Below are 10411 nucleotides of genomic sequence, written 5' to 3'. Positions count from 1 at the left end.
TGGAGTCAGGCCTGGCCCTGCCCTCGAGGAGCCCCTGCAGTGAGTGCAAGTGTGTTGTGGACACAGGCAGGGGGCTCCCATGAGGTCCAGGCAAAACAGCAGTATAAAGGAGGCAGAAGCCTCACCTCGTGGGTCTGAGAGCCCAGCCGGGGCCCAGGAGGCTGGAGAAGCTGGATGCTTCCCCAAGGTGGGAAATGACAGGGAAAGACAGTTACACAGGACCTCAGCCAGGGCTACTCCCCAGAGCCACGGCAATTCCAGGCCCAGCTCCTGCTCTGGGCCAGGACCTGCCAAAAGTGCCTTACGCTCCTACCAGGCATGCCCCTTTCTACAGATGAAGAAACTGAGGTGCAGAGAAGTGACATCTCACCCAAGGGCACAGACAAGTCCAGGACTGGGCAGTGGTACGAAGCCAGGCAGGTGCGTGGGCTCCAGAGTCCAGCTTCTCTGCCACTGCCTTGGCATCAGTGGTATCTATCCCCCTCTCAGACATCCCACGGCCCCATGGCCCTCCTCGGCCTCTGCTCCTGCAGACAACCCCCCACCTGCCCTCCTAACTACTGGCATGGCACAGCTGTGAATGCAGGTGCAGGCAATTCTTTGCCTCTGAGGGCTGCCAGTCCTGTCTGCCGGCCCCAGCCTCACCTCCTCTTCACACACAGGTGGGAGCCAATGTGAGGTTGTAATGGAGTCAGGCTTTGCTGGCATCTCTGCGTGGAGTCCCCTCCTTCCCCAGCAGGGACATCCCACCTGCTGTATCCCTGCCAAGGTATCCTGGACATGCAGTTTGGCTCCTGGGTGGGGGTGCAAAATCTGCCCATCTTGGGACCTGGGGTGTGTTCCTGACTCTTGCTTTCCTCTCCTCTCTTCTCCTATCCTCACCCAGGGACAGGAAAGAGGGGCTTCCAAGGCCAGATCTGACTGGAAGACAGTGGGCTGGGCTTCAAGGCAGGGTCTGCCCAGACCCCCCTCCTCCCCGCAGGGTTTGTGAGGACTGCATGTCCCTAGGGGCAGCAGGAGAAAAGACAATGATCAGCGAGGCTCTGAGGACACTGATCCCAGAGCCGAGGCCCTGTTAGCCAGCTCTGGTTCCCATCTCCCCTCCCGATACCCTGGAGCTCTGGAGCCTGTCCTGGGCTGCAGGTTGCCATGGGGATGGAAGATGGGTGCACCAGAAGGGACTGGTGAGACACAGGCCCGGGAAGGGGATTTTGATTTCCCTAAATCTGGATCAAATGCTACCCCTCAGCTGGCCGTAAGGTCTTGCGTTGGCTGCTCCCGAGGGCCTAGGTCCCAGGTTTCACTGCAGGACTGCCTTTGTTCCTCTTTCTGAGGATCCAGGTCCCTGGGAGGCCCCAGAGAATGCCCAGAGTCCAGGCCACTGTGAAACCGAGCACCCTGGGTGCATCAACTCTCCCACTGGCTGCTCTCCTGACATAAACCAACAGTGGCCAAAAGCAGATGCACAGAATTAGGAGAAGTTGCTCCATTCCTCCTGCAACCTGGGGGAGTCTTCTTGCTATCTCCCCACTGCGGGACATAACCTTCCGCTGTGCCCACAGCCCTTCCCACTTGGGCCATGGAAGGCCTGGCCGGGGCGGACAGGGAGTGGTGACTGTGTGAATGGCACAAAGAATGCACTGAGCCTTGGGGGCAGGTCAGTGGGGCTCGGCTTCCTGTGTGCAGAATAACTGATCACGACAGTGGAGCCACCTGGGGAAGTGGGGTACACAGAGAGGCAAGGGGGTTGACAGGGCAGGGCCTCCCAGTGGCACAACCCAGCAGACGCTACTCACCAGAGCTGGGCCTCGGGGATGAAACCATCCCAGTCGTTCCCAGCCGTACTGCTCCTGGAACACGCAGCCTTGTCCAAGGAGTTTCTGAGCAGGAGTGGGGAACAGGCACTCATCACACACGGCCTGATACCCCTGCACAGGGCAAAGTGCCACATTTGCCACTTTACAGCCAAGGGTGCAGAGAGCAAGGAGGCCGTGACTCTTGGAATCAGACCCCCAGCCCAGTGTGTGCAGTCACCCTCACTGCCTCACCCTGAGAACCCCATGCATAGAATTACCATCTGCCTAGTCTGCCCTCGCCCCAAGAACCCCATCTACAGAATTACCACCTGCTTCATCTGCCCTCATCCTGAGAACCCTATCCTATAGAATTACCACCTGCCCTGATCTACCTTTGCCCAAAAACCCCATCTATAGAATTACCACCTGCCCTGAGCTCCCCTTGCCTCAGGAATCCCATCTATAGAATTACCACCTGCCCTGAGCTGCCCTTGCCCCTAGAACTCCCATCTATAGAATTACCATCTGCCCTGAGCTGCCCTTGCCCCAGGAATCCCATCTGTAGACTTAACCACCTGCCCCATCTGCCCTCACCCTGAGAACCCCCATCTGTAGAATTAATCACCTTCTCTTATCTGTCCTCCTCCTGAGAATCCCCATCTATAGAATTACACCTGCGCCATCTGCCCTGACCATCATAACCCTCATCTGTAGAATTACCACTTGCCCTGATCTGCCCTTGCCCTGAGAACCCCTATCTCTGGAATTAACATCTGCTATGGACTGAATCACATCCCCTGCTAAATTCATATGTCAAAGCCCTAACACCAATGTGACTGTATTTGGAGATGGGCTCTTTAGGTTAAGTGATGTCATCAAGGTGGGTCCTAATCCCATACAGCTGAAGCTCTTATAGGAAGAGGAATCAATGCCAGGGCGCTCTCTCCGCTGCATGAGGACAGTGAGAAGGTGGCTACCAGCCAAGAGAGCCCTCTCCAGGAACCCATGGGCCGACACCTTGATCTTGGACCTCCAAGTCTCCAGAAATGTAAGAGAAAAAAGTCTGTTGATGCCTCCCCACCTGCGGCGTTTTGCTGTGGCTACCTTAGCAGAAAGAGGCACCATATGAATCGGCAATTCCACTCCCAAGTATGCATAAGAGAACCGAGAGTAGGGTTGCAAACAAATTCTGTTCACACATATTCATTGAGCTCTGTGCACAACCACCAAACAGGGGAGAGGACTCACTTGGTCCTCAGCTGATGAGTGAATCAAGAAAGCATGGTCTGCATACACCATGGAATATTATTCAGCCATAAAAAACCATGAAATTTGGACACATTTTATGACATGGATGAACCTTGAAAAGATGTTACAGGAATGAAGCCAGACACAAAAGGTCATGTGAGAATGTTGTGGAACTGGGTATTGGGAATGGTTGCACAGCATTGCTAATGCACTTAATGTCACTGAATTGTACATTTTTGAGCAGTTAAAATCACTCATTTTAAGATCTGCCTACTTAATCACAACAACAAATGTAATGAACACACTAGAGAAACAGAGTGGGAGATTTCTTTAAAAATACATTTGGTTTAGGAAAAAAAGAATCCCTACTCTCGGGTCTGGAAGGGCCTGGGCCCTACCCAGGGGCCACCCCATCTGACTGGAATAAGGCCCCGAGACCAGGCCTGAGAGAGCCTCAGGGGCTGCATCTGGTTCTGGATGGGTATGTTTTTCTTATTTAAAAAAATACATATGCTCTCAAAAAGCATTTTTTACTATAGCTGTTTCAAAAGCACAGAATTGGGTGAGCTTATTATAAAGAATAGTGATGAGAGTTTATTCTCCTAAAATAGTAGTCTCACATTTATTCTAGTATCTCCTCTTTTTGGCATTTTGTACGTATGGTTAGAATTCTTGAATCCACCATTCGATTTGCCTGTTAGGATATAGATTGTTAGGAATGATAGTCTTGTGTGACCCTTTAGTTTATAATTCTATCAAAGAGAACAAAGAAAACTCATATTGAGCTAACTTCAAAATGCTTAGCTCAATGGGAATCAGCTCTCACAGACACATCCACTGTCCATAGGCTTGTTATGCATGCTGATAATATCATACTAGACTTATGTGCATTAGTGGACATAAAGATTCACCCTGGTGAATCATTTCCAGTCATCACTGGTAGAGGTTAATAGAACTAAAATCAAAGTACCCAATAAAATAATTATGGTTTTAAATAACCTACATTTTGTATGTCCAATATTTTCTATCAATTTCTCAGTACCTGTCTTAAAAATGGCAGTTACTTTTTTTTTCTTTTCTTTCTTTTTTTTTTTTTTTTTTTTTTTTTTTTTTTTTTTTTTTTTGAGATGGAGTCTTGCCTTGTTGTCAGTCTAGGTTCACTGCAATCTAGGTTGTGCAATCTAGGTTCACAACAAGCTCCACCTCCTGGTTCAAGTGATTCTTCTACCTCAGCCTCCCGAGTGTAGCTGGCATTATAGGTGCTTGCCATCATGCCTGGTTAATTTTTGTATTTTTAGCAGGGACAGGGTTTCACCATGTTGGCCAGTCTGGTCTTGAACTCCTGACCTCTGGTGATCTGCCTGCCTGGGCCTCCCAAAGTTCTGGGATTACAGGCATGAGCCACTGTACCTGGCTCTACTTACTTCTGCTGTCTGCAAGAATGAGAAAAACAAATTACTCATTTGTTTCTAATAGTTTCCACAGTGACTAAGGTAGCCCTGATGCTAGAATGTCCTTCACATTCACAGTGTTCAAGAGCATATACTGTATACTCTGTTCCATTTTGAGTGAGAATGTATATGCCCTGCCTTAGGTGAAATGCAGTTCTGTAGTATGTAAAAAGTGTCATGTAATAAATAAGTGATTTGGAGAATGTTACATATATTAGAGTACAGTAGAATCATATGGTATTAATTCTTATTCAAATTTTTCTTATTATATTTGCTATGAGAAAAAGGGAGAAATCCATGTAAATTAAGTAGGCCATGCTGCCATTTAACTCAATGAGCGTATTGTATGGTTATGAGATGGGAATATTCATGTAGACGTTTTATTCAATAATCAACTTCCTCTGTAGAAGACAGATTTCCAAACTAAATATAAACCTGAAAATGAAAACATACTGTAGGTTTCCTTGGCAAAACACAGCCAATGTACTTCTGCTATTTGGCAAAATAAATAGCCTTCCATTTCTTATTCTATGTTGGTTTACTAGTACTGTTGGGCAGGAGGGAAATGGCTTTTGGAAATGAAGTTCTGACTTTGATATGACCTCAGTGCATTCTCTTCTTGGTATTTCAAAATGTGCATTAAAGTATTAAAGACTGAAAAATTCTGCATTGCGGAGATCTGGGAAAGGAAATATCTTAGCTGACATGGAGCTGGTTTGTATTACATCTGACTTTCTCAGGAATCTTATTTCATTGATTATTTGTGCTTTCTCAGTCTTAAGTTTCTTAGTTCTTACCACTTTTAATGTGCCCCATATTGTAAAGCAAACAAGCATGAAGCACACACACGCATAAAAGTGCACGTGCGAGTTAATGAAATATCACACTCCAGCTGCTTTTATGTCTCATTTAAAAATAAGTCTCTTTATTCACTCACATTACATCATTTCCCATTCATATCTGTACACCAAGAACTGAAACTTAACTCAGCACTCCAGTAAACCTTTCCATGGCAAGGTTTCAAGAGTCACTAAATAAAATAGAACATTTTTAATCCTTACCTTGCATATATTTTAAGAATAATTTAACACTGTTAACTTCTCTCTTATTTTAGAACACACACTTTGCTTAGGTTTTATGTTTCCATGGTCTACTTATTTTAAAATTCCAACTCTCAATTAACTGTGCAGATTCTTCTTGCTATATCTGATCCCTAAGTTTTCACAGTTGTTTGTTCTGTTTTTCCCAAATTTTTATCATTCAACACACTTTCCCTCAGTAAATTCAGGCACTCCAATGGTTTCAAGTTAAATTTCTAACTCTGTCCTTTTTTTCCTACCCTAGAACTATCTTTAAAACAATCAAACATATAGTTAGTTATATATATTTACACATAAGACATTCCAACTTTTATCATTACAGCAGCAGTAGGGCTAGTTGGGGGTGCTATTGGGTGCTACACTGCCTGCCGCAGGGGGTGGGTTGGGGCTGCTATTGTGGTTGCACTGCCGGCGGCGTGGGGGTGGGGGGACTAATCAGGGCGCTGACTGGTCCAGCTTCATTGCCGACAGTGGGGTGAGGGTGCTATCCGGGGCTGCACTGCCCACCGCAGGGGATAGGTTAGGGGCAGTATCTGGTGCTACACTGCCGGTTGGGGGGGTGGGAAAGGGGGGGTGTGCAGGGAGGTTCTTCGAGGGGGTGGTTTCGGGCGCTATCGGGTGCCAGACTGCCCATGATAGAGGGCGAGTTGGGTGCTCCATTGGGGGTTACACTGCCCGCGCAAGGGGCAGTTTGGTGGCGATACCGCCCACCAGTGGCAGGCAGGGTGGTGGGGTGGGTTGTGGGCACAGTTCGGGGGCTGCACTGCGGTCAGTGGAGGGTGAGTTAGGGGCTCTATCAGCTGCTGCACTGTTTGTGGTAGGGACCCGGTTTGGTGCGCTATCGGGACCCTATCTCGGAAGCAGCATACGGGTTAGGGGTGCTGTGGGGGGACACACTGCCCACCGCGCGGGGGGGGGGGGGCAGGGGGGAGTACGCTATTCAGGTCATCATTCCCTGTGGCTGGGGGATAGCTGGGGGTGCCATCTGCTATGTGGGGCTGCATAGCCCGTTGTGGGGAGCAGGTTGGGGGCCTTAAGGATCTGTGACTGCACTATTCAACGCGGGGAGCAGGTTGCAGCGCTTTCTGGGACGTCACTGCCCAGCGCGGGGGAGGGGGGGTTGGGGTCCCATCAGTGACTGCTTGGCCCACTGTAGGGGGCAGTTTGGGGGAGTTATCTGGTGCTGCAACGTCCGACGCGGGTACGGGTTGGGGGGCTACTGGGTTCTACACTGCAACCATGAGGGGAGGGTGTTAGGGGCGCTGTCCTGGGACCAACAGCAGGCGGCGGGTTAGGGGCACTATCAGGGGGGTGCCCTGCCGGTGGTGGCAGAGGTTGCAGCAACAGCAGTGGTCTCCAGGGAAGGAGCCTTCCTCCTCTCCCTGGACCTCCAGAGTCTAGAGGGTGACCTGACCTCCTCCTGCTCCTGTTCCTGGAGCGCAGCGAGTGCACAACGTTTCCGCAGGAATCCTGGCCATGGCAAGGCCCTCATATACCCGCGTTGGATTCCCGGGCCCGTGCTCTCTCGCTCTGTGTTGCGGAGACCGCCTGGGACCCCTAGGCATGCCGGACATGGATTAGCAGACACCACGGTGGGCGCGGCTCTGTGGTGTGGGTGGAGGCATCAGGATCCGGAACCGGCACTTGGGTGGAAGGGCTAACTGGGTCTGAGTTTCTGCCCAGGTGCCGCCGCCATCTGAATATATTTCAAAGACAGTGCTGGTCTGGCAACCGGTGATGCCCCACGCCCACCCCGACCCTCACTTCTACCCAAGTAGAGGCAACCCCAGAGACAGATGCCTGGGCGGCAGCGGCGAAGTCTGGCAGTTGGCCGGGCGGCCAAAGCACGGGAACTGGCCGCTCACCCCATCCCAGTTTCCACGAAGAAACAGCCACCATGGCCCCTGTGCTGTTGGCTCAGGCTAAAGAGGAACAGACCCTCAGTTGGGCAGGCGGTGCACTTGGCGACCCTGAGATCATCAAGTGCCAGCCCTGCCAATCCCCATAGGTGCCCAAGCTGCAGCTGCCACCTGCACGTGGGCAGCAACTGTCTGGCCACCCCCAGCTCACGACCTCAGCATGTGGATCCTTGGGCCAGATGCCTCAGTGGTAAAGCCAGATGGCCCATTCTGCAACCAATCAGTCAGCCCTATCCGCACCCAGGCAGAGTGCTCAACATTTGGGTCAGGCTTCAGACCACGTGGAAAAGGAGCGGACCCTCAGGCCTGCTGGGCTGTGCTCTGTGTCCCAATCTTGACGCCATCCAGGGGAGTTCTGCTTTCCCGCGCCAGTGCCTCAGCTGTTGCAGAAAACTGCAGAACTGCAAATTGCACACAAGCAGAGATGACAGAGCAACCCCTGACGTTCCGCACCACCCACCCTACCCGCACACCTGCCACGCGGACCCTGGGCCAGTGCCTGGGCGCCCAAGTCAGGCAGTCTGCACAGCAGCGGCACCAGGTGGGAATCTGTTGGTTAATATCATCCCAGTTACCACGAAGAGACTGCCTTGGCAGCCCCTGCGTTCTTGGAGGAGGCCAAGTCAGAGCACACCAGTGATGAACATGACCCTGAGGACATCAGGTACCAGGCCTGCCAGCCCCCACTGGCATCCAAGCCGCAGCTGTAGCCTAGACGTGGTGCACTAGCAGCAAGTGACTGGACACTCCAGACCAGGCCTGCCCCCCAGTAGCGTGAATCCTGAGGCCAGACACTCAGGCGGCAAAGTCAGGCCATCGGCCCCACCAGCTGTCGCTGTTTCATTGGTGTGGATACAAGAGTGCCCAGAGCCAGGGCCCAGGATCCGGAGAGATGTCCAAGAGGAGCTCAACTCGAGGCCAGGTAGGCTGTGCACTGGGCGACCCTGACGCCATCTAGTGGAAGCTCTGCCATCTCGTGCCAGTGCCAGATCTACAGCTGCAAACCATTCCTGGGGCACTGGCAGCGGTGAGGGCGGGTGGGGGAAGGAGCAGTTCCTGACTCTCCATGCCTTTCCCGCTACCTGACACTAGCCACACAGACTCCAGGACCAGAGCCTCAACGTGAAGCCAGTCAATCCACGAAGCCACTCAGGTGGCCGGAAGTACCCTTGCCAGCACCCTATCTCCCTTCCGAGGAGAAGCCGGGTGGGCTGCAAGGCCAGACAGGTCCTCCTCCTCAGGCGGGGCTGCCCGGCTGCACGCGTGCGATCCTGGGGCCGCGCAGGAGAGCCCAGGAGAATCCTCGAGCCTAGTGGCGCCTGTGGAGAGCTGCAGCCCCACCTGCTCGCGCGCACCACCTGTGAGCGGCTTCCAGGAGCTGGCGGCCACCGCGGTACAGGCGCACGCCCAATGGCTTTGCCAAGCTCACTCCGTCTGAGAGGTCGGAGGCTGGGAGTGTCCCTGCTGAAGGCTGTGGTGGACCGGGCTGGATCGCGGATTTTGGAGTTCATCATAGATTTGTGATCGCAGACTGGGGGTTGGATCGCGGATTTGGAGTTGGATCCGTACTTGGGGTTGGATAGGGGATTTGGGGCTGAGTCGGCGGGGTCGGGGGGCATGGTGAAAAGGTGACAGGAAGCTGCCACCGCTCAAGAGCCGGTGGTTGGGGGTCTGAGAAGTCACCACCATGAAGCTGTTCGGCTTCGGGAGCCACAGGCACCAGACAGTCCTGGGCTCCATAGACCACACCACTACATGGGTTCAGGGTACCGAATCCGGGAGGCTGAACTGCAGAAGATCCACAGGGTGGCTGTCAAGGCCGACGCAGGGGAGGTGGAGCGCTGCCTGGAGAGCAGGAGCTGAGACCTGGACGCCCTGGACAAGCAGCACAGGTAGCAGGGGCTCAGCCCTGGGTGGGAGGGGGGCCCCAGGCCCAGCTTCCTCGCAGGCCCTGGGACTGGGCCTTGGAGGGCGCGGGGCACTCTACCAGTGGCGGAGCCAAACAGGCTCTCAGCTGTTTTCCATCCCTCATAATTCCCTGGCTGGAGTAGGTGGAGAATTTGAGTGATTTAACTCACAAAGTTAAGCATATACGGTGTTGTTATTTTTAACGAACACCTTTAAAACATGGTTTATGTACATTATAGGAGGCGCCTAATGAGAAAACTCATTCCCCTATCAAAAATACCGTGAGTTATTTTCAGTAGGTGAAAAGTTTTCAGATAAAACTGACCGTTTTACATCCGTATCCACCTGTGTAGGTAGGTTCCTTATTGTAGGTTCTTAGAGAGAAACTTGGAAGTAAGAGGTGGGTTCTGTGTTCTTGAATGGGAAGGCACGTTTTTCTCAAAATGTGAGCCCTTTCTGTGTTTATCAATTTTACATAGACCCAATGAAAATATCAAGTTTTTAACATTTTTGTATGACACCTGCTCTCTTTCACTATTGTGATGACATTTTTTAAAAATCTCATAATGGAGTGAAAAAACACTTCTCCTCTAGATAGCAAAATGTGCTATAATTTCGACAATAAATTGTTTACTGACAGCTGAAAAGACAAACGCATGGAACAGAGTAGGAAACCCAGAAACACTGAAATTATGTAAGATAGAAGTAAGGATTGATGAGTAGGAAAGAATGAATAATTAATGAAAAAATGCCTGCTGTTTGAAGAAAACTAATGAAATTTTATGTCACAAACATGAGTTCCTGATGGAATACAGATTGAATTTTTTACATATGCAAATTAGTAAAGTACCAGAAAACACAAATGCTTATTTTACAGGAACATTTTATGTTGACAAAGGCCTTCCTGAGAATGACCTCTTAAGCAGACATTCTGAAGGTTGATTTAGCAAAGTAAAAATTAAAGCTGCCTCTGTTTCAGAAGACAAATT

The 10411-nt window shown here is 51.1% G+C and overlaps 1 pseudogene; it reads left to right on the top strand.

The window, feature by feature from the left end:
- The first annotated feature begins 9201 nt into the window (after nt 1–9201).
- Nucleotides 9202–10411, top strand: part of LOC108522144 (ankyrin repeat domain-containing protein 20A2-like) — a 40459-nt pseudogene continuing 39249 nt past the window's right edge.

This window comes from Rhinopithecus bieti, unplaced genomic scaffold (genome assembly GCF_001698545.2).
Source record: "Rhinopithecus bieti isolate Rb0 unplaced genomic scaffold, ASM169854v2 scaffold_64463, whole genome shotgun sequence".
In the NCBI taxonomy this organism is placed as follows: Eukaryota; Metazoa; Chordata; class Mammalia; order Primates; family Cercopithecidae; genus Rhinopithecus; species Rhinopithecus bieti.
Note: the sequence above shows the minus strand (reverse complement) of the source record. Positions and strands in the feature narration are given on the sequence as shown.